The sequence below is a fragment of the Pleurodeles waltl genome, chromosome 9, assembly GCF_031143425.1.
Source record: "Pleurodeles waltl isolate 20211129_DDA chromosome 9, aPleWal1.hap1.20221129, whole genome shotgun sequence".
Taxonomy (NCBI): Eukaryota; Metazoa; Chordata; class Amphibia; order Caudata; family Salamandridae; genus Pleurodeles; species Pleurodeles waltl.
Window position 1 is genome coordinate 1,160,939,128 of NC_090448.1, and position 21,991 is coordinate 1,160,961,118.

Here is a 21,991-nt window from a genome sequence, read left to right on the forward strand (position 1 = left end):
CATGTGCAGTGTTCTGGGAGTGATAAACATGTCTTAACTTTGACTCCTTATGAGCCTTTGATGTTAGAAAGAACTTGGAAATAAGTGGGGTTGCATGTTCTAGGCCGATTTTAGGTTGAGCTCGCCAGCGCTTCTGACCTATTATTATCTATTCTCTGGGTTTAAACCACGCCCATCACTTTCATTTCTTCCTGGGCTTGTGTTTCAAAATTCCCTTAATTTTATTTCTTAGAGGCATGCATACGTCATGCCATTTCCGGTGTTTAGCCCTCCTCAAGAGCACTGGTCAACTACTGTTAACATACGCAGCGTCCATGTCTTAGACGGTTTGTGGACTACTTTTTTACTACCAGCTTGACCTTCTCTCGATCGGCAGTATTGGAGTGATTTGCATAACTTCCAGTTACTTGTGATTGTTACTTTTTTCAGTCACGCTCATGGCACTTACAATTTTTATACAGCGGGAACTCGATCGGCAGTATTGGAGCGCTTTATGCAAAACGCTCCAATACTGCAGACCGAGTTCCCGCTGTATAAAAATTGAAAGAGCCATGAGCGTGACTAAAAAACAAAAGATATAATGACAAGTAACTGGAAGTTATGCAAATTGCTCCAATACTGCTGATCGAATTCCTGCAGAACTCGATCAGCAGTATTGGAGCAATTTGAATAACTACAAGTTACTTGTCATTGTTTATTTTATGATCTTAGTCATGCTCATGGAACATTTATATTTTATACAGCGGGAATTCGATCTGCAGTGTTGGAGCGCTTTATGCAAATTACTCCAATACTGCTGATCAAGTTCCCGCTGTATAAAAATTGAAAGCGCCAAGAGTATAACTCAAAAACAAAAGAAACAATAACAAGTAACTAACTGGTAGTTATGCTCATCGCTCAAATACTACCAATCGAGATCCTGCTAGGCAGTATTGGAGCGATTTGCATAACTACAAGTTAGTTGTCCTTCTTTTTTTTGTCTTTTAGTTGCGCTCATGGCGCTTTTATTTTTTATACAGCGGAAACTCGATCAGCAGTATTGGAGAGCTTTATGCAAATTGCTCCAATACTGCCGATTGAGTTCCCAATGTGTAAAAATGTAAAGCGCCATGAATGCAACTCAAAAACAAAAGAAACAGTAACAAGTAACCAGTAGTTATGTACATCGCTCCAATACTGCAGATCGAGCTCCCGCTACTGAAACTCGATCGGCAGTATTGGAGCGATTTGCATGGCTACAAGTTACTTCACGTTGTTTCTTTTGTTTTTCATTTGCGCTCATAGCGCAATAAGAAGTACTGGAGCACTTTGCATGACTCCCGGTTACTTCTCATTGTTTATTTTGCTTTTCTTATGCACTCAGGGTGGTCATAGTGCATTCAAGTTTGACACAGCTCAGTGGTCAGTATTGGAGTGCTTTGCATGACTGCCAGTTACTTCTCTGTGTTTATTTTGTTTCTCTTGGTGCCCATGGCACTTTAAAGTTTTACACAGTGCAATAGGCACTATTGGAGCACTTTGCATGACTACCAGTTACTTCTTATTGTCTGTTTTGTTTTTCCACCACACTCATGGTGCCCATAGCACTTTCAAGTTTTATACAGCATAATGGGCAGTTTTGGAGCGATTTGCATAACTACCAGTTGCTTGTCATTGTTTGTTTTCTTTTTCCTTTGTGCTCATGGCACTTTCAGGTTTTACATGGCGCAATGGGCAGTATTGAAGTGTTTTGCATGAATATCAGTTACTTCACATTTTTTCTTAGTTACCTCACATCACAGTCACGGAGAGGACGGTGCATCCCGTTCGTGCACAACTTACAAAATGTCAGCGCGAAGCTTCTTTAACTATAGCAAAGCACTTAAATTTTGTTCATCATTGTATAGAGCTATGATACCCTATCTTTGACAATTCTTGTTCCACTGTTTCTCATTAAAAGTTTACTTTTGTCACGCATGATCTTGTAGAGCTGCTTGCTCAGTGGTAATATGTGGCAGGAAAGGACCAATGATGAGGCAGGGTTGACCAATTTATGTGGCCAAAAAGTCCACTTATCCATTTACAATGCCAATAGCTCTAACCCTCGTAAATGTGAGACCTAATGCATTGCAAATGCCTGTTACATTCTGGTGGTAGAGTTACACTATATGCTTGTTTTGGTTGACACAATGAGTCGAGGTTAAATTCCTCTGTGAGAACAGCTGTAGGTGTAGTGAATTATCTTCATGATATGTTTGTCAAAGAAGGTACTGTTTCTATACTTCTATCCACAGAAAAATCAGTTTCTTCCATTCTCTTTTACAGGTAACAACAATGGTGCAAAATGTTTTCGCCACATATCTAGTTTCTTTTGCACCAGCTATGATGGCCCACAAAGTGTATTTTTTTTTTTTTTTTTAACTTTTGCTTCTATCATGTTTTTAGGCCTAGCAAGATATCACGGTTGTCTGACGACTTATTGCCGTAATCCTTTACAATAAAGAGAGAACTGTCTTTGGCTTCAGCCAGAGAAGCATTGCTCTCTCGCCTTATGCTATTGGCTGTTTGGTGTATAATGTCGCCGCCCTGGAGTGCTTGCATTGCAACATGGGCTGTTTTACATCTCAAAAGTGCGCCTGCTCATCACTCATAAAATCCCTGTTCCCTTTAAAGCATTATGTAGAGACAGCAGCAGGCTGCAGGCTTTTTAAAAGTTTTCTTCAGGACTCAAACACCACCAGACCAAGTGGCTTTGGCAATGCTTGTTTAAAAAATGCAGTTTATTCCTGAGCTGATCGCACCTCGGGACTCCAGTGCTCACCTAAACGAGTACGTGCTATTTTGGAGGTGTTAGGATGCCCCCCTTTACATTTGAACGATATACAGAGGTGCCTCCAACGTTTATATTTGGTGCTTGAGTCCCAGCTGCTCTGGTGTGACACACTGTGTGACGAACTGCCTGACAGCATCCCGGGCAGAGACATAACCCCTGTGAGGTGACTTAAGGACAGTGAGATTAGATTCAAAGGAAAAGCACCCCCTTGTCAGCATGATGCTTGCCAGACTGATATCCTTATAGGGTAGGGTGACCACCCGTCGGAATTTCACGGACTGTCCGTAATTTCGCCCTGCTGTCCGTTGTCCGTGATGAAAGTCTTCACGGACAGCATTTGTCCGTAATTTTAGCCTTTCACCTAAAGGACAACGGAGGCAGGGCAAAATTACCAGCACATCAGTCTCCCCAGCAGGACTGGAAGGCAGGGAGTCTCCTGTGCTCTGAGGGAGGGACAGACAGATAAGAATCAGACCCTCTTGCCAGGGGGTCTCCTTCCCTAAAGACATGCAAATGTGCCCAACTGGTAAATCTGCAAATACAAAGGGGCTTGAAAACCTGCATTGACTTTACTAAAAGGAGTCACTTGAAGTTTTCTGGTGGCAAATATATTTGTTTTAGAGAGGTATTGTAATGGTGTTCCAAGGTGAGCTGTGGAGTGTGTGGTTTTAATGGAGTGTTATACATTTTTTTAGCACTAGGTATAAACTGTATATTATTCAAATCTGTATTTGAGAAGCACTTTTTAATAATTTAACCGAAATGTATTTGCGCATTTTGTGGCAGCCTTTATTATGATGTCATTGTATTTTTCACAGTTCTTTCAGGTACCTCTGTACCTCATAGTACTAACATACATTGGCAAAGCCAATAGGTCTCATCTACAAAAGAGTTATTGGCTTTGCTAATGTGTTTTAGCCATTAGCAATGTTGTACACCAGAGTAGCTGCTGTTCAGCATGGCTTAAAGTTAGTGGCATAGTGGTGTGGAGTGGAGTGGAGTAGAGTAGCATAGGAGCCTTGGCGTAGAGCCCAGTGGTGCAAAGTACAGTGCAGTGGGGTACAGTGCAGTTGTTTAGAGTGCGTTAGCGTAGAGTGCAGTGGTTTAAAGTGCAGTGGCAAGAAGTGGCGTGGGACAGAGTAGAGTGGCATAGAGTGCAGTGGAGTAGAGTGGCATACAGTGGAGTAGCAGAGAGAGCAGTAGTGTAGAGTGGTGCAGTGGCATAGATTGCAAATTAGACTGACGTTGCGGGGAGTGCAGTGGTGTAGTGTAGAGTGGTGCAGAGTAGAACAAAGTGCTGTAGAGTGGAGTGATGCAGAATAGAGTGGCATAGAATGCAGTAGTACATTGGTGTATAGTACAGTGGTGGAGAGTGGAACGCTGCAGAGTAGAGTGTCAGTGCAGTGATGTGGAGTAGAGTGACACAGAGAGCAGTGGCGTAGAGTACAGTGGTACAGAGTAGGGGGCAGTGGCGTACCGTGCAGTTGTTTAGAGTCCATTGGCGCAGAGTGCAGTGGCATAGAGTGGCATGGGGTAGAGTTACATAGAGTGCAGTGGAGTAGCGTGGCATACAATAGAGTAGCAGAGAGTGCAGTAATGCAGAGTGGTGCAGTGTCAGAGTGCAGAGTAGACTCATGTGGCATAGAGTGCCGTGGTGTCGAGTGGTGCAGAGTGGAGTATTGTAGAGTGGAGTAGAGTATAGTGCCTAGAGTGCAGTGGCATAGAGTAGAGTGGTGTAGAGTGCAGAGTAGAGTGTCAGTGCAGTGGTGTACAGGTTTTGGCAAGGCAAGAGAAAGCTGTGCATGATAACCCTGAATGGTGATCCGTAGAAAGGTCAGTAGGAAACAATGAGCAGTGCATTAGGCCTTTCTTAAAAGTCTTTACTGGTAAACCCCATCTCATGCAGGGAGGTGGGCAGAAAGCCAGCGAGCCACCCATTGGACCTGTGCAGCTGAATAATAGCATTCTAAGTCCAGAAGACCTAATCCACCCGCAGTCACAGTTAGCTTTAGAGTGGAAAGAGCTCCTGATGGCACTGCAGTGACCAAATCAGACATGTGGCCTGTCTGAAGAAGGAATGAAGGACGAGCAGAGGAAGGTTTGCAAAATAATACTATCATTGGGGTAGCACACCATCTTCACTAGTGCCACGTGGGCTCTACAGAAAGCAGAAGAGAAGACCAAAAAGCAAACTGGGCTTGGAGGGACCGTTCGCTCTGCCGAGAATTTCTTCCTGGAAATCAGTGTAAGAATGGTAGATATTAATCATTAGATATCAAAAGGTAACTGGTTCCCAGTTCAATCTGAGATCTAAATGTATATAAAGGCAAAAATAGTGCCATATGTCAAAGAACCACTAATTAAATTTTAAAATTTGTAAATTGTGTTTGTGCAATTTACATTCCAAATATTTTGAAGATTCCATGTGTACTTGACACTTAGGGATAACCCAGATCTCTAGTTTGGCCTTTGCTCAATTTCAAAACCATATAAAGACATGGACAAAGCGGGCAACTGCCTTGCACAACCTTGCAAGGGGTCTGGCCCCTGCTCACCCTTCAAAAGCACTAACAGCAGACCATTGCACCAGAAGAGTTTTCCAAGGTGGATGGGTGTTGCTTGTTCAACCACTTGACAGTGCCCCTTCTGTTTTGCTCCTGTGTGCAGAGACAACTCCCCAGGTTCCCAATACCTTTGAAAAGTCTTGGTGGACCCATCTTGTCTGATTTTAGGAATTGTCCCACCCTGTACTTCTCTTCCTTATTTACCCAGTTCTTGGCAACAACCCTTTGAATTACTTGCTGTGGATCTCCCATTTGCTCTCGATTTCATCCTCCTCTTTTATTATCTTTGGTAGTCCGGGCTCCCATTTCTGAGATAAATGTAGAGTCCCTTTCATACACTCTAGTGCTGTGAGACCACAGACAAGTTATGGGTACATCACATCCTGACATTAGGTGTGAGACTGTCGCCCACACCATCTGCCCTGCCTCGTTAAGTTGAAAGTCCATGGGCGGTTGGGGTAAGCCAGATGTTTTTGTTCAATTTGTTTAAACTAGCATAAGGTTAATTACCTTAATGTTTCCCAAACTGTTTGCCAGGGGTTTTAAAATGTTCAGAAACATAATCAAAATGTTGCTGTTTCTTTCTCTTCAGGAAAGATCGGGTAGATTTGGGTAGGGGTGATGGCCTTGCCGCAGTACTGAAGGGCATTAATTTACTACTGAACAAGGACGTAATGTGACACCTGAATGTAGCATACCAGGAGGCAATCACAAAAAGACCACAGTGAATAAATAGTGCTATGTTGAAAAAGAGTAAATAAATGCACTGACAACTTAGTGAGGCATGGCCTCTCTTGCGTGTGTCTGTAAAACTGACGTTTGTTTCTTGAATTTTTGTCCTGAATTTTGACCCTTTGTCCTGAATTTTTGTCCTGAATTTTGACCCTTTGTCCTGAATTTTTTACAGTCCTGTCCAGAATTTGCCTCAATGCCAGGTGGTCACCCTATTATAGGGTCGGTATAATTCCCTCCTAATGTAAATACAAATATGGCGACGAGAAGGCGGCATCTTTGGACAGAACAGAGGGACTCTGCAGAGCCGAAGAGCTGCCCTCTCCTTTGACACGTGGCCCTACTCCTGCCCACGGTTCTAACACACACATCCCTGCTCACTCCTCCGCCCTTTACTTCCGTAGTTGATTTGTGTGAAAAATCGAAAATCGCATTAAAAAAAAAAAAATCATCATTAATTTGCCACTCGGTGAAAAGGGCCTGTTCAGTCGGATTTACATTTGTAAAGAGCGAGTCACTTTTTTTTTTAACAAAATGATTCATGTTTGTGACACATACATTGTTTTTCTCGTGAATCATCTCGTACATGTATTGATTACATTTTTCAAGAATGCATTCTTCTTTGTCACTGGTTGTAACAAATTGATCATTTTTGTAAACCGCCATTTCCGAACACCCTCCTGTCCTTTCTTAAGCGGGCACTGCGTTATTTCTGCATTAATTTCACTGTTGGTGTAGGCGTGCTAGTTGACAGGATTGTTAAAGCGTGCAGCGCTGTGATTCTAGTGCCTAGAACTCCCCTCTCCTTGCTCGCCTAGAGTCTCGCCAGGAGCACTGGGGTGAGTTCGGGCCCTTGGAAGCGTCAGGCCTGCAGGTGGTGGGGCAATTTATGACTAGTGGGCAGTATCCTTGGTGGGTGTTCAAGCTACCACCTCCGCCCCAGTGCCCTCGGCCCCTGTCAAAGGGCACGAAAAGGTCTCTTTCTGCACCCTAGGCTTAGAGGGGGCAAGCTTTACTACCAGACAAACTCCGACTCAGGGATCGAAAACAATGCCAGTAAAAATCCCCCCAGTGCTTTGTTTTTTTTAAAAGGACTACGACATTTATTTACAATCAGGAAGGAAGGAAAGCCAAAAAGAGATAAAATGGGACATCCCAAGTATTTTAGCATTTCTAGATGCCCGGTTGTGAAATTGATGTACAGGAAATGTGCTTAAAAAAGCAACCCAGTTCAGTCGAGTTTAGTGATGTAATGTGGGCCAATGATGATGAAGACGTCAGTCTCTGGTTTACTGGGCATGTTCAGAGTCAGTCACTCGGGCCTAATTTAGAGTTTGGTGGAGGAGTTACTCCATCACAACAGTGACTGATATCCCATCCCCCGAAACGTAACTCCAATTATTTCTTATGGAATTTATACTTCAGCGGACAGGATATCCATCACCGTTGTGACAGATTAACTCACCCGCCAATATCTACATCAAGGCCCTCAGTCAAAGGGCAGCCCAGGGTATGCAGCAGGCACATTAGGTCTTCAGTGACTGCTCTCCTGGTTCGTGGCAGGACCAGCCAGTCCTCTTTACCCTTCTTCAAACAGGTCCCGGATCAGGCCACGCAAGGTTTTCTCTCCGTTAGGAGATGTCCGTTCCAGTGAGCGCCTTCATGTGACATTTCTGGCTTCTGCTCCACAGTGAAGACCCATCCATGCAAGGACCTGAACCACAGCAGGAGCTGAGGATATTGGTAATGGCCAGGAACCACTGCCGTAGTTTGTGACAATATCAAAGTTGTAAGAGCTGAAGTTCTTGAAAGCCCAGACATCCGACAGTCGTTCTTTCTCAATAAATGCCCCAGTTTGTTCTCTCGGTAGGACATTCCTGCTGATGAAGGCTACTGAATGTTTTCTGCTTTTCTTGTTTAGTTGAGTCAAGAAGGCACCAGCTGCCTTGTCTGATGAACCCATCAGTACAATAAGGAGCTGCGTAGATCAGGAGTCTTCAGCGTGTATTTTACGCAGAGTTGTTACCACAGTGTGAAGTGTCTCATCACTAGAAGTCCATATGACCAACATTGGTGAGTCATCTTTGAGATCTGGATATTCACCAGAGGAGCTAAAGTTCCATAGCGCTTTATACATAATTTTTCCATAGACGACTCTCAAGACATAAAATAATTTTGGGCTCATCCTTGGTGTGCCTACGTGCAAACCTCTTAGGCAGAAAACATTGCTAGTTGGAAAGATTGAATTGATCCCAGCAACTGGGTATTTCTCTGGGTCACATGCCGGTCGGTCTTGTTTGTTTCGTTGGTGGCACTAAAGAAAAGGACCAACCCTGTGCACATGAACCTTGGGCTGGCCCTGCAGAGGCTGGTCCAGATGTACCCACCAGGGGAGCTTCATTTTGAATGGGGACACAGACAATCCCTGACAGGTTTTGGGTTTTATGTCTTTTTTTCCGTGTGATGCAGCTTGAGTATTATGGCATAGCAGCCCCAAATCCATATCTTGGCATGCTCCCTATATTTAGGGAGAGAAAGGGAGAACAAAAACAAGGAATGGGATATTTAAATTAATCTTAGGCTTTGGTTATTACTTGAACCAAATTCCAGTCCATCATTTTTAGCTCATCTGTGGTATTATAGACAAAGGCTGACCATTTCCAAATCAGTATTGGCTCTAGCCACAGGCCTGTCTTGACTATGGGTGGGTGAAGAATTCTGCTCAGCTGGAGGAATTCGCACAGGTTTCCCTACTCTGCACTCCGCCCAGAGTGCGGAGTTCCTTAAAACTCCTTGAAGTGACGCGGAGCGGAATCTTTTTTCTCGCTCGCGCTCGCCAACGTTAAGTTGGTGAGCACGAGTGAGAGAAATCGCTAAGTTGGCGAGCGCGAGTGAGATTTGTGAACACGAGCAGTGAGAAAGCTGCTGCTTGCGTTGATGAAGCTGCCGCTCAAGTAGAAAATCTACTCGAGCGGCAAAAATAAGTTATGTCTGTGTGATGCCGTTCGCACTGATTTTACAGCACAAGAGAAACTCCCATGCTGAAAATCAGTACGAACAGCGCGCCTTACCCAAACTCCGCCACTTGCAGAACTCTGCGTAGTGCAGCAGAGGTTTTTCGCCACTTCGCGGAGTTCCACGTAGAAGGACTCTGCGAACTCTGCCCAGGCCTAGTCTTGACAGAACTATCAAGCAAAGTCTCCTCTGAGTGCAAAAACAAACACATAAGGAACAAACAAGTCTGAGCAAGGGGGTAATGGGGCTTTATATGCTTCTCAGATATTGGAGGGGCAATACAGAGCTTTCAAAGGATGTTACATTCTGGAACTCATTTACCCTCGTTAGGGCTGCCTGGCATTCCACATCCATGAGCCTTGAAGATATATGGTTAAGGTTCACAGATGTGGAGTTAAGAATAGCAAACCTATACTTATTAAGAAAGACTTATTTTCACGATATTGTGGTGGTCGAAATCCTGGATTTGATATTTAGTCGGATGATATTTTAAATAAAATATATTGTGGTAAAACAGCACTCAGAGTGGTGGCAAAATATGCCAGGCTGACATGGTGGCCTGTGTGCACTCCTGGACACAAGCGCATTTTCTGTGTGTGAAAACACAGAACCCATGTTTTTTCATTTTTATTGTATTAGTTTGTTGACGATACACAGTCCTACCTTATGTGCGGGCTCATGTAATGTAACTGGCACTTTTACAAATGCATCTCATGTTCAGAGGCGTAACGAAACTTGAGAACTGAGGGTGTCCCCCTGCAAGGTACATGCAGGGGCCACCTTCTGGACTCAGCCAGGAGCTGTCAGGCCAGGGTACTGTGCTGAGGGGGTCCCCTGGACCTCGGGGGCCCCCATGCACCGCAGGGACTGCAGGGGCCTATGTTACGCCACTGCTTATGTTTTATTAGAAGTTGTCCCTCCTTCACTCTGTTAACAATTCAGGTTACCACCTCTAAAGGCATGGTTGAATCAGTGCTTTAAATGGGCAGGTGCTGTCCGGTACTGACTTCTTTATATTAAAGGGAGAGTACCTGCACTTCTCATCACTGCTGCAATACATTTAATGAGAGTGCACTGCCACTTCTCAGAAACAAACAGTACTCTAAATGGTGAGTACCTGCACTTCTATATTTCCATTTAAAGCACTGGTTGCTATCTAAAAATATAAGTTTTTAATTGGGGAGTTCAGTCCCTGCTTCAGTAGCGTGATAGTGAGACAGCTGTTGATAATGGACGTCAGAAAGGATAAGTATTAAGGACCTTGTGACCATCTCAGTATTGAGATATTTATCAACACATCTAGTAAAGTTGAGGTATAATTGTGTGAGCTCTCTCAATGTCTCAGTAAGAGGACGATTCTCCAGTTCTACCCGCTCCCACCTATGCGGCATGGTCTATACTGTACAACCCTCTTGCTATGCATTAAAGACTGATAACTTTTGTCCCACAGCTAACTGACGCATTCACCTAAGGAAGGTGGGATCTCACTCACACTACTGACAGCATGTATCCCCAGTGAAATCAGAGACAAGGAAACCTCAGAACTGTAGGTAAGTGCCCCTTTTTGACATGATCACCCCCACTTGATATATTCACCCCCACGTTTTGCCTGGTATTTGCTGCAGTTTCAACAGAAAATAGACCAGGTTCCTGCTATCCAGGTCCCCAGTGCCAGATCTCTTTCCCAAAAACGGAATCATTGTTCCCCAATTGGCAATACCTTTGGAACCCCTGTAAGTGCCTAGTAAATGGTAACCCAGGTAGCTGGGGGATGGGTACCAAAGAGGGTCCCCAAAGGCTGCAGCACATATTGTGCCTCCCTCAGGGACCCTCACCTAGCTCATGCATGCTGCCATTGCAGGCTGGGTATCTCGGAACAGCTAAAAGTGAAAACACGACGTGGCACACAGCCTGTGTGCCAATTCTCCCTCACACTGCGTGCAATTTATATCCTCAGAATCACCTGGAAAGATATCCTCAGAAATAGAAAGCGCTTCGATGTAAAATAATGGCACATTGGGCACTATTAAAATGTCAACAGCAACAATAAGGGTACTCTGGCAAGGGGACATAACATAATTTGCCTGGAATAACAGAATTTAGTCATTAGGAAGGCAGGGATTGAGCCCAGGTTCCCTGGTCACCCTCTCAATACATTATCTACCAGCCCACAGAAGTGTGACAGCTTAGCACTGACATGAATGCAAGATGGGGCTGTTTGTGAAGTAATGAGATGGGTGGTCTGGCTTATTAATGCGTTGGCGTGCTCTGTTTACTAATGCACACTTGTGCTGAGGTCGTGGAATGGAGCAGCTGCTTGTTGGCCGGGTAGGGTGAGTGTGACATCTGAGCCTGCCTGTGCATGCTGTTAGTAAGGTGATGTCCTGCTGGCATGCGGTGCAGTGGCTTCTTCCATCTGCCTGCTCAGTGAACTGTTAACACGCTGCATTCCTTCAATGTTTGCCAAGGACCACCTCTGAATGTCAGCAGATCTGCACAGAATATGCCATTGTGGAGATAATGATTTCAAAATGTTTGACCGTGTTTACATCATGAAAGGTCCCTTAAAAATGGACACATCTTTTTATCTTCTGAGTGGGGCTGCGATGCTGAATCAATATTGCAATAAATAAAGCGCCTGTGGCTGGTGCCCAGACACTTTAATCTCAGCTCAAGTTTCATAAAATGACTGGCCGAATGGGCTCATAAATCTAGCATCCCAGTGTGCCAGGGCCTGGTCTCCGCATGCCCCATGCCAAGCTGGCTTTGCCCTTTTAAAGTTCTTGCTCCTAGAGCCGTCCATGGATCTGTACAAGAAGTCTTAGCTGGGTCTGGGCCAAACTTCAATCACACCCAGTAATCAAAGTGAAATGTATTTACTCTTGTGACAGGAAATTACTAAAAATTACACAATTACGCCTGCTCCGGTAGTTTAAAGTAAATTGGGGCGAAAATGCCTAATTCAAGAGCAGAGGCGTGGACAGCAGCTGCTACTGCTGATGTTCTGTTGCATTTTGGGCTATTTCTTCTCACAAAATGCATGTCCATTTTCAAAACAAAGGTGCATTTTGCGCTTAGAAATCGTGCTAAATGCAGGATTACGCTCCTTGTGTAATTCCCAGCGATCTCCCCTTATTTTGTTGTAATTTCTCGTAATTACGCTACAGCACATTGCAAGCCGTTATGCGTACCGCTAACCTTAGCCTCCTCCTGTGGTCTACAAGTCTACAATTTCAGATTTAAACTGTGTTTTGTCATCAGTGTTTCTCGAAGTGCATCAAGTCGCTTCCACGTGGTGGCAATGACCATTTCCCGAAGCAGTTTGGCACGGGATATTTTAGCAGATGGATAAAAAGTGAAGGCGAAAGTGTCCCGCCCCTTTGTGGTCCCGAAAAAAACATAAGGCAGGACTTCTGACGCAATGTACAACCTTCCCCTCAGGCGACAGGGAGATGAACGAGTGGGTGCGGGGAAGGAAGGAGGAGGCAGGGACCCGGAAAAGAGTAACAAAGGTGAATATGTGGGACAAGGATGCAAAGGAGGCTCCATGTTTTACGCGAGTAGGAGGGTCTGGCCTGAAAGGTAAGGCAACAAGAAGGGAGGATGGAAGAGACAGGAAAGGAAGACGAAAAAAATGCGAAGTTTCCAGATCAGACAGCAGAATCCTGCTGACACAGTGAGTCTAGACGTGGCCTGGGCAGAATTTCCATTACAATGGAGTAATCAGACTAATTTTGGTAACTCCACATTACGCTTTGATGCAGAATTACTGATATTATGCCTGCTTACATAATTAAGAGTATTTTGGAGGAAAACATCTTACAGTGAGAACACATTAAGTAGGGGCGGCTCCCCAGCTAAAGAGGAGGCGCGTCGCTCCGCTGCTTTCAAGCAGAAGGGGAAAGAAAAGTTACATTATAATAACAAAGCTTTATTATCATTGTATGTTTCCTGTGAGCCGGGTTAGGGTGGGACGGGGCTGGGATGGAGGGGGCTGGATGATGGCAGGAGGGGAAGTTTAATGTGCACAATAAGTGCGCATGTCTGTTTGGCTGGCCGTGTTCGGTCGGCCAAACAGACATGCGCTCTTTGCATTTCTCATCCCAGCTGTATTTTACAGCCGGGTGGAGAAAGTGCACAGGCCTTCACTCTCTCTATGAGCAGGGCTCTCACAACAATCACAAGGCTGCCATCATGATGCTGACAGCAGCGTCGTGATTGGCTGGGAGCCTGTGTGCAATGCAGCCAGGAAGAGGATGGAGGAGACGCAAACGCGTCTCCGAAATAAACAGGTATGTGTTTTTTGGTTTTTTAATGTTTTTTTTTTATCCCCCCTCCCTCCCCAGCCCTGCCACCCCTGTTCAGTGGCAGCCACCACTGACATTTAGCGAATGTGAGTGGCTGTGTGCCAGGCTATTCATGTTCTCTTGCATTTAGCGCTATTTCATAGGCCATAATTTATGCTCTTGTTAATTTTGGATGCAGGTTAATAGCGCTAAATGCAGAATTAGGGCCTGATTCTAACTTTGGAGGACGGTGTTAAACCGTCCCAAAAGTGGCGGATATACCACCTACCGTATTACGAGTCCATTATATCCTATGGAACTCGTAATACGGTAGGTGGTATATCCGCCACTTTTGGGACGGTTTAACACCGTCCTCCAAAGTTAGAATCAGGCCCCTAGTCTTCTTGGTGATTCTGCATAATCTCACATAATTTTTGGGTAATTCCACTGATTACACTACACCGAATTACACAAGTTATGCCCATCCCTAGTCTGGAACAGGTAAACAAACATGGCAGGAGGGTAGGGGGACTAGAGGGAGAATAAGACAAGAGAAATCAGGAAACAAGGATCGCAAAGAGGGAAAGCGTGTGACGAGTCCCAGGGCTAGGACAAGTAGGGAAGGGCTTGATGTGGTAAAGTAACGGTGGCAAGGCCACTGCCCGATGAGAAGGAATAGTGGATTTACATGCCGAGAGATGCAATTCAGGCGCAACACTCCTAATTTTTTAAAACAAAAAATAACCTTAACTGCCCCCCCGAAATTGCCTCTGATTCAACGTATCTCAATAGAGCAAATGCATTATCCTAATTCTTTTTTCAAAATCATCCACTTTTCACTTGTAAAACATTGGCATGTATAGTGAACCAAACTGTAAGCACAAGGGAGCCTGACATGGCCGTAACCCAATGAGAAGGAAAAGTGGACATACTCAGGAGCATGTGTCGCAGGGAAAACTGAAGCTCAAAGGTTTGAGCTGTTGCTGGAGGAAGGGGAAGTGAACTGGGGATGGCATGGATAAAGGTGACATCGAGCCCCTCATCCTACTGGATCCTCCCGCAGCTTGCAACACTGCCTCCCATCCCATCCGTTTCCAATGACTGCAAGAAGCTGGATTCAAAGGACCCACATTTTGCTGGATTTGCTCCTTCCTGACAGACTGCGCCCAGCCAGTCGCCCTGGCCTCCTCCACCTCAGATGTTCACAAGAATCCTAACTGAGCACCACCCTGTTCAACGCCTCAATGACCCCACTCCCCAGCATCATTCTCGTCCATGGAATCACCATCATAACCTATGCTGATGACACCCAGCTCATGCTCTCCTTCTTCCACAAGACATCAAATTCCCAAACAATTTCTATGCCTGCATGACTAAAATCACCAGATGGATGAAAACCAACTGCCTCAACACCAACACACACAAGACAAGGAAGTAGTAATCTTTGGTAAAGACACCTCGCTCTGGCATTTCTCCAGGTGGCCTGCCAAGCTCTGACCCGTGGCCCTCCCGGCAACCAACGTAAAGAACATTGTAATAGCAATCAAGAATCAACTCATCATGACCGGCCAAGTGAACACAGTCTCCATCTCCTGCTTCCACATGTTCAAAATGATCAAAAGGTTCTTTAAATGGCTACTACACTCGCAAAACCATAACCCAAGTCTTAATGACTACCAGGCATGTACAGCAGTGCACTTTGTGCCAGAATCAATGCACAACTGACTAGAAGACTCCAGATCATAAAAAACTCAGTTCCTAGCCTCACTCTCAACCTCCCACCCAACACCCTCCCGTACCACCAAGATCTCCACTGGCTTTCAATCCACAAGCGAGCACGCTTCATAGTCCTCACAAACAAATACAAAGTCTTAGACAACATTAGCCACACATACCTCAACAATCTCAAACGTCCACAAACCGACCGGACACTTTTGCTCAGCCTTACTCCTACTCAAAAACACCACCATATGCAGAACCAGATATGGAGGTCATGCCTTCATAAAGCCTGGAATGGCCTGGCCTGGAACATCAGAGCCACCTACTCAGTTTTTGAATTGCACTAGAAATTGAAGACCTGGCTCGTCACCTAACCACCGCCCGGCTCGGCCCATCGAGCTCCTGCTTCAGCACTAGGCTACACTCCAGAGTAAGTTGAGCACTATACAAATACACATAACATACCAGATGGCAGCGCGAGGTTTAGTCTTCTTGGTAAATCACTTATGCACATCAAGCACTGCTTATATATTCTGAGGTTCCCGACAATGAGTGCCTTGAAATATCTGAAAGCATGGTATGGATGCTTCCTTGTAAAGATTTGCCGGGCTGTAAGGATGAGGATGATGCCAGGTCTCCACTCAAGACGACTCTCATCAGTAAATTTCAGGTCATGCGGAGGGTGAAATTACCCCATTTCCAGCTACCACATGACCCCTGGGCTTCCAGACTGGATGACGTGGCTCTTAAGTTCATGATGTCCCAAAACCCACATTAGAAGAACCACGTGGACACTATGGCCCTCATTCTGACCTTGGCGGGCGGCGGAGGCCGCCCGCCAAAGTCCCGCCGTCAAGTTACCGTTCCGCGGTCGAAAGACCGCGGCGGTAATTCTGACTTTCCCGCTGGGCTGGCTGGCGGTCGCCTTCAGACCGCCAGCCAGCCCAGCGGGAAAGAGGCTTCCACGATGAAGCCGGCTCGGAATCGAGCCGGCGGAGTGGAAGCTGTGCGACGGGTGCAGTTGCACCCGTCGCGTATTTCACTGTCTGCGCAGCAGACAGTGAAATACATGTAGGGGCCCTCTTACGGGGGCCCCTGCAATGCCCATGCCAGTGGCATGGGCACTGCAGGGGCCCCCAGGGGCCCCGCGACCCCCCCCTACCGCCATCCGGATCTCGGCGGTCCGACCGCCGGGATCTGGATGGCGGTAGGGGGGGTCGGAATCCCCGCGGCGGTGCAGCAAGCTGCGCCGCCGCGGAGGATTCAATGGGGCCGCGGTACACTGGCGGGACCCCGCCAGTGGTGCCGGTCCGACCGCGGCTTTACCGCCGCGGTCGGAATCCCCATTGGAGCACCGCCGGCCTGTCGGCGGTGCTCCCGCGGTCCTCCGCCCTGGCGGTCAAAGACCGCCAGGGTCAGAATGAGGGCCTATGTCATACAGGCGCCTGTTAGTATGCGAGGATTGATAGCTCACTCTCAGTTGCTGTTAAGGGGCCAAAGGGGAGTTTACTTCTCACTATCACAGATTACCCTATCACCTGCGAGTATGGAAGGACGGTGGCCACCCCTTAGATGCTGTTAGATGCCCAGGGGAGGTTTCTTCATTCCACTTACTACAGGTTTTTGAAAGAGGTGGAGAATACTTTGAGCCAAGCAAGTCGGTATGATGGTGAAAAGTAGGCAAAGTGAAAATTAGAGAATATTTTCATTTTTAGCCTGAAAATTTTCTAGGGCATACGTACATGTGGAGATACAGTAGTATTAGTAGAGGGTCTGGGCTGGACACGCGGGCGTCATTAACTCCCCCCTTTAGTAGCTTGAGTGGGGGTTGGGGTTCCCTGAGCGGTTCAGGGTAACATGAAACATATACGTTGTTTATGGCTTTTTTGACTTTGATAGTAGACTCTGGTCTCCAAAAAGCTCATAAATACTATTTCCTGTGTGTAAAGAGGAAGGCGATGTGAAGAGAAGGAGGTGTGCAGAGAAGGGTGGGGCAAGGATGGATGGATGAATGCAGAGATGGATGGATGGAGAGAAGGATGGAGTAATGCTGGAGAGAAGGAAGAATAGTGAGGGAATGAAAAGATGGATGAATGGATACAGAGCTGGACCAAAGGATTCACAGATAGGTGATTGGAGAGGAGGCTGAAGAGATGGATGTAGCACAGGGTGGATGATGCATGGATTGAAAGAAGTATTAATGCAGAGAAGGATGAACAGTGATATGCTCGATGTAGAAAAAAGTTAGTGATAGGTGGAAAGAAATACGGATAGATGGATGTGAGATTGTAAAGACAGTCATATATTCGTATATCTATATCTACAGATATTGATATAGTTATAGATATATATTCACTTAAAATACCAAGGTTACGTGGTTGTTATAGTTAGGCTCACACTTCAAACGCACAAAGCCATAGTAATTCAGCAGTTATAGTTAGAGTTATTTCAAGTAACTATAACTCATGTCCTAAGGTAACTATAACTCGTACCCCCGCCATGCACAGTTTCCTCATCAATAATGTTACTGCATATGTTACAGTGATATTATCAATGACATTACAAAAGTTGTCATGAGTGCTGTAATATCTGGGGTAATTAGCAGTGTATGGCGAGAGCACAAGTTATAGTTACCTTAGGGCACAAGTTATAGCTACTTGAAATAACTCTAACTGCTGAATTTCTATGGTTTTGTACATTTGAAACGTGAGCCTAACTATAGCGTCCCTGTAACCTTTAGTCTTTTAAATAACGTCCCTGTAACCTTTGGGTTTTTTAAGTCCCTGTGAACTTTGTTTTTTTAAGTCCCTATAACCTTTGATTTTTAAGGCCTGCGGTCTGGCCCTGCGGCCAACCTCCCTATAACCATCCAACCCCGCGCCACGCATGGCCTTTGGCCGTGCGCGGAAGGGGTTGGCCGCAGGGCCTGGCCTTTGTCCAGGCTCTGCGGCATAGCCCGCCGCACTCATGAAGTGCTTCTTCATTTGATGGAGTTGTGATCATATTTCTATGCTTATTTCCCTGCTTATTCCCCTGCTTCCTTTTTTGTATACAAAGAACTCTGGGCAGTTCTCAAGATTCGGTGGAGAGCAGCTCATGTATGGAGCACCCCACAACACCAGCGACACTCTAAATCTGCTCGCAGAGTTTTTAAGCACAGGATTAGCATAACAGCCAAACTCATCCTCAACCTTCCCCGAAGAACTCACATCACACCCCACCTCAGGCAACTACACTGGCTCCCCATACAGAAGAGATTCCAATTCAAGCTGCTGACTCACGCACACAAGGCTCTACACAACCAAGTACCCTTGTACATTAACCACCACCTGAACTTCCACCAACCGTGAAGAAGACTACGCTCTGCCTCCCTTTCACTTGCCCATACTCCCCGCATCTACCGAAGCAGAAGTGGAGGACACGCCTCTCACGTTGCAGCAAAAACCAGGAACAGCCTCCCTACACCCCGGACCATCTCCTCACTTCCGGAATTCCAAATGGCCCTCAATATCTGGCTGTTCGAATAAGGCTCTGCGACCTGCAAGCATCTGGATTCCTTATCGGTTGATTAGCTGTGCTTTATGAATATTGATTGATTGATTGATAGTGCTATCCATGCCGATCTAGAAAATGACAAAGCCTTTTGCCATTTTTACAGCAAAGTATTTAAGCATAGGGTTAGCAAGTGCCATCCACACTGAGGTTCAACAATGCCAATAGCCTTTCCCCACTCCAGGCACAGTATTACAGCTTTGGCTTGATAAAGTACATTCCAAGCTAACGGGGAACGGCTAAAGGCAATCCCTGAAATATGTGTTTCTCTCTAGTTATCTAGTAGCTCATCAGAGAGGTATTGCTTTGTCCAAACACAAGGAAGCACCCAGTATAAGTCCATGCAGCTGGCTGGTCTGCTTGCTATTTTTGCATCTAACGCAAGTTGAATTGGAAGCTGCACTTAGACACCATTAAAACGTGACCTCTGGCAACAGTTGGAGGGTTAAAGAAGGTCCTCAAATCCTGTTAGGGCCTCTTTGTGTAAGCCTAGGGTTAGAGCCTGACTGGGAGAAGATGGAAGGCAAATTCCTGAAAAATGGAGCTATGATTCGAGCAGTTACAGTAGAGGCAAGGCTGTTTCTCGGCCCGACAGGAGGCGACGTTCTAACATAAACAACCAATAACTGACATCTCAAAAGTTCAAAAGTGTCAAGATGGTGCGGGAAGGAGATATGTCAAAGTGAACTGCACTGTGGTAGAAACATAAGGGACCATCTTCTGAGTTAGGCCAAATACTTCAATATAAAATATTTCAAAATTGAGGTCCCCCTTTCCTTGTGCAAACAAGAATCAAAATAAAGGAGGTCTATGGAATGCAGGGTTAGATATGTATCTTATCTAAGCCAAAATATATCCAGATATTACCTAAGAGATAGTCTTGGCAAAACCCCAACAGCTTATCCCTACCTTTACAAGTTATCAGATGTACGGGTGCGTGTGGCTATGTTGAAATCCATGGTAGGGCAAAATCCAGTTCACACATCCAGAAGAGATGGGAAAAATCTCTTGGATGGTGACAGGAGTTGTGGGGCAAACTGAAGTTTACACCTGTTGATTGATTATCTTAATTTTGAAGGACTAAGGCACCATTTTTAAAATCCACTCATATGAAATATGTAATAAAGGCTAGGATAGGTGCAATAAGATTTTTTGTACACTATTTACTTGTTAGATGTAACTTGCGCAGTGGGTAGATCTTTACTGGCAATACAGCGCTAGATCGATTTTACGCCATTTTATTCAATGATATGTGATTTTATCTGACCCAACATGTTGTGCTTTATTTTACCAAAAAGAAAGATAAATGATGGATGAAAAAGGAGGGAATTCAAAGGACAAAGCAGAATGGACAGAAGGAAAGTTAAACTTAAGAATTTCACAATTTCCTCAGGGTGAGCAATCTTCCGGGTTTGCTTGCTTCACCCACTCACTCAGAGGTTTCGGAGACACAGTATGAAGTGGGGGGCATGTGTTTTTCTGTTTACGTCCTGGGCTGGGCGTCTTGTAGTAGAGCATCTGATGCTGGTAATGGTGGATGCTCTGCCAATCACACATATTGATCTTACAGTTCTAAGTAAGAACATCTTGTCCCAGAACCTGGAGGGATCTGGAGGGTCTCAGTGTAAGTATCAGCCACATTGAGCCAATGAAGGCCTGATTCTGGACAGAGGAGTGGACCGCCATTAGGGTAAACTCTGGAGAGGGATATTGTGGAAACAAATCAGGATGCTTGACCATTCCCTGAATATTTCACAAGCTCTCATGGCCAATGGGCCATCAAAATGAGCCTCCACACTCCTCCTGATAACATTCATTTGGGATATAAAAGCTGAATCACTAACTTATCCTCAATATACAGGTAACAGAACATTTACACTCACTCTTAAATTTCTAGAAAAAGACATTTGGTTGCCATCAAAGAGAATCTCTCTACTTTCTTGCTCCCTTGCTCTCGTGGGAGTTACAGTTATTGAGGTACAAGGTTTTTGTGAATGGTATTTTGGCTGCAGGTCCATCCGCCCTTGGAAGGTGATTTATTTGTATATGAATAATAATAAATTTACCAGGCTAAGCGAAAGAGTTCTTTTTGTTGCATATCTTACCATCAGGATACCCACCCATCAATCTCTTTGCTATTTACTGTTACTGGAGTGTGTGCCAGAAACATCCTATTAACCACAGCGTGTGGAAGATGAACGCCTGAGCTGTGCCAGTTCACCTCCTCCCAGCACAATGTATGTATGTGACTTATAAAGTGCTAACCTAGCTACATAGCATCAGAGGGGCTTACGTACAAGCCATATGGCGCAGCGCAGCAAGGGACCATGCTGGGCTGGCCGGCGCCACAGGGAAAGGGCAGAAATGTGCTGTTTCGCCTATCCGACGTTTTCCACAATCCCAAATTCCAAGCCGTTTGTAAAGCGCATGGCTACCTATATTTTGGGGTTCCCAGTGATGTCCGACAAGGATGGGGTAAACAGCTAGTCAGAAGATTCAGGAAAAAGGAAGGTCTTTAATTTGTTTCTAAAACTCGGGTGGTTGTTGTGGCCTCGCAGATTTCAAGGTGCATGCGTCGCAGACAGGATTGATTCTGTGCAGGAAGGGACACTTTACTGCACAAAGACAAACCATGGAGGCTTTTTCCAGGTGAGCTGCAGAGTGCAGCACACACAGGAAGAGGAAAAAAACAAGGAGAAATAAAGCTATTTCTCCTCGTTGCATCTCCCATGGAGAGGTGTAAGATTTTGATGCATTCCCAGGGTTGCAGATTTTTGTAAGTTCGGGAAATTAGTCAAAACCCATGGGTGCAGTTTAGGACAACCCATCTCAATGCCCATTAAACACCTCCCTGACGCAGTGTAAGGCAATGCAGCGACTTGCACTGCATTGCCTTACATCATATCTACGAGGCCATGAGAAGCCACGCAATATGGCTTGCATGGCCTTGTAGATATGGGGTTGCACTAAAAGTGACGCACCCGCAGCGCACAGGGCGTGTAGATAAGCCCCAGAGTGTTCTCCACAATGGGCCTTTTACAGTGGATAGCGCTGAAGATGGGGCAATGGGAACTCAAGAGCGTAGCTACAGCATAAGGGCGGGGGGTTTAAAGATGGTGATCGGTACGAGCCAGGAGCTCAGCATAGATACACCTTCTTCAGATGTAATCAGCAGAACAAGGCTAGAAACACCCTTTGTTTGGGATATCCGGGGTAGCGCATGCAACCACTGGTTTGTCCAATGGCACCCCTGGTAAAGGGATGGCTACTTCACTCCATTATTTATTCATTTCAAGCAGCTATGTAGCACC